Source organism: Dermacentor silvarum, chromosome 3 (genome assembly GCF_013339745.2).
Source record: "Dermacentor silvarum isolate Dsil-2018 chromosome 3, BIME_Dsil_1.4, whole genome shotgun sequence".
NCBI lineage: Eukaryota > Metazoa > Arthropoda > Arachnida > Ixodida > Ixodidae > Dermacentor > Dermacentor silvarum.
Window position 1 is genome coordinate 112665630 of NC_051156.1, and position 3443 is coordinate 112669072.

Genomic DNA, 3443 nt, shown 5'->3' on the forward strand with positions numbered 1-3443 from the left:
TGAAACCTTCTTGGTGCATCGATAGCATCAATTAACGCGTCTGAGAAATTTGAAATTACGTGGCCTCTATCACTAGGCTCGCGAGGAAACCGCGCATACGAAGCCTTCTGAAATCTCGTCACACCCAGCGTTTGTACTCGCCGCCGATTACCTGCAAGATAAATAATTGTCGCAGTTTCACCCGAAAGGCGAAGCATCAATTGCGATAGCAACTTAGTAGAGAACTATACGGAGTAAGGATAGTAGTTTTATCAGCTGTATAAACTATGACATGCAGCAGCACCAGCAACGCGCGGAACTGTGGTCGACGCCGTCGCCGTTTCGCCCGCGTTCGCGCCGAATGCGCGCAATGTTGGTGACTACTGCCAGGGCCTCTGGGGGTGGCTCGAGAGGTTTTCGGCGAGATGAGAACGGGAAACTCGTCGAGTAGCGTCGGAGGTCTTTACCACCTTCTCGCCTCGCAGCGTTTTAGAAGAGAAGCAGCTAACGGTCGGGGCTATGTCACTCCCTCCCTCCCTCCGCCGTGCGGCATCCACACCCGCACTGGGCATCCTCCTCCCCCTCCTCTCCTTGTATGTATATGTATAGTATATGTAGGCCAAGCTCCGGCTTTCGGAAGCCGGAACCGGAAGCTGACTTCTGCTTCCGGTTCCGCTTCCGGTTCCGGAAGCCAGCTTCCGGCTTCAGGAGAACGCTTCCGGCGTTTTACCCGAATGATCCCCCGGTGCTCCGGCGCTGCATACTCCGCTGGGGGGCGCCACTGTAGCTCGCGGTATAATGACGCGCGCGCCTCGCTCCTCTCATTCTCCTCCCGAAACGCCGCGATGAGTGCCACGGAGAGCGCCAGCGTCAACGCCAGTGTTAGCGCCGTGGACAGCGCCGCGGAAAAGAGGGCTCGAGCCGCTGCCACGAAATGGCAGCGGCGACAGGCCGATCTGAAAACTAATGGGAACTTGAGTCGACCCCATGGCTGCTTGGCATACTACTCAGGGTTTCCCTACGTGAAGATGGTGTAAATTTTTTACATAAATACGCATTTGGTGCCGCAGCTAAACGTCGCGGTGACGGTGACTGCGGAAATTTGCTGCAGAGTCCCTATAATTCTTATCGCCATAGAGCTACTTAACGAAGGTTTCCATAGGCACGTAAAGGTTTAAACGCGTTTGCTTCAAGCACAATTTTCGATATTTGCTACTTTGACATAAGTGTTCGCGTTCGCGCTTCATTTCTCCGTAACAACGCATGTGACATATACGTATATCCTTCAGTAACTGGTAGTGCTCTGAAACACAGCTTCCACAGAGACATGAAGCCTTGCCAAACCAGAAGATACAACTACAACTTCTTTATTTCACATTTGTTCCTCTTGCAAAGAAAAGGGGGCAAATGCTTGGACAGGAACAAAACGCTACAGCAACGTAGGTTGGCGATGTTTCTGCCCTGGCATACAGGATAACAAGCAAAGCATACAATTATACATTGAACATATTGAATACAGGTGAGCAACGCATACAAAAATGTACTGACATACATTCCTACAAGGGACCTTCTACCAAAAGAACATATTCATGATAGCATTATTTCACATACATACTAAATGTGTCAATAGTGGAACGCGTAAATAACATTAAACTTGAATACATTCATATCAACAATAAATTTAAGGAATTATTTCACCAAAAATAAATAAGGTGTATTAGAGTCAAATGTGAGTAATGAGAACTTATAGGAATATTACTTCAACAAGAAATACTACAAGTTTAATGAGTGCGACATTCGGAATGTATGTAATGTTATGTATAGTTGCTCCTCCATGGCGAAGCGCGCGTCGCTCAAGACGCCGGGATGCAGTGAAAGCTAGAGTAATTACCATGAGACGATGTAGTAAGATGGTGCGTTTAGACGACTACTTTGTCCGATGTTATAGACAAAGTAAGTGTTACGACGCTGTCAACGCACTTTCGGTTCTACCTTATAAATAACAGTGCACGCTTTTGCTTTGTGCTTATTTAGCTTCGGGGACACCCGCCATACGTATTCCCGATTTTATAGCCGATCTTTTAATGAGGTAGAGTGAGTGAGTGACCGTAAACTTTATTTCGTGCCTGGTGATTGAGGATCAAGTGAGTAGGGCTCTCAGTCATGGGTCCCACTAGCTATTGTGGCTCGCTGGGCTTGGTCGAGCTCCTCCCATCCTCGCTTACGAGTCGTGCTACTCACTGCCTTTCGAGGTCGCTTGCATCTAACAAAGGTGCCTCATTCACCGAAATGTGGAAGAGGCAGAATAATAATAGGAACCTAATGAAGTAGAGGATAAGGAAAACTACGGAAAGAACTGGTTCTCTTTAACGAAAAGTAATATGTGTTAAAATTCCATGGATATAAAGCAATCCTCTCCCTCACTGGTGTAGAGGTGTTAAAAACTTTTTACGACTATTTGATTTCTGATCCAAAGTAGGTCACCACAATATCTGCGGCCTCTGAGTGCCATAGGAAAATGGAAAGTAGTCACAAATATTTTTTGTGAGTATAAGGCATTGCGCTTGGTCCCCGTGCTCCATTGTTTAAGCAACTAGCCCGGTCCCAGTGATATTTGCTTGTTTGTAAGGTCCTACCAAATTTTCAGCCATGCGCTCTCGCGGAGTTCATATAGGATGCGGTAAATATTCATAAGATATATAGAAAACCAATTTCACACGTCCCAACGTTGATGCACTAGTGAGAAGTGCATATATGCCGGTGTGTGTACCGCCTGAATAAATGCTAGTCCGGGTCAATGCAAGTGCGCGCAGCCTCTAAACAAAGAGATTTTTTGTGCATCATAACGGTGGCACCATCGGTAACCGTGCAGCATGTTTATTTATTTTATTTATTTTTTACATACTGCAGCCCTGTTAGGGCTATGGCAGGAGTGGGGAATTATACAGTTGTAGAGCGTACACAAATTGCAAATATAAGCAGCACGAAGCAAGAACAAACAACACAAAAGATAAATCAATAACAGTCAAGCTTGAGCAAGAAATCGTCCAGAGGAAGGGAGCGAATGGCACCAGGCAGAGAGTTCCAATAATCAATGGTTAAAGGAAAGAAGATATATTTAAACACATCTGTTCGTGACCGATAAGGTACAATATTAAGATGGTGATATCTCCTAGATGAGGAAGGTTCCACAAATTTTATGTATTTGCTAAGGCAAGAATTGTTCGATGAGTGAATTAGTGAATGCAATAGCTTTAGGGATTCTATGTTGCGACGGGTGCTGAGAGTTGTTAGATTTAACTCTGAAAGTTTAGAAGACGGAGAAAAGTTGCTGTCATAACGGCGGTAGATAAACCGGATAGCTTTTTTCTGGACCATTTTCAATTTCATGGTGTCTGATTTCTTATGCGGATTCCATACCACACAAGCATACTCCATAAGTGGCCGGATAACTGATTTGTATG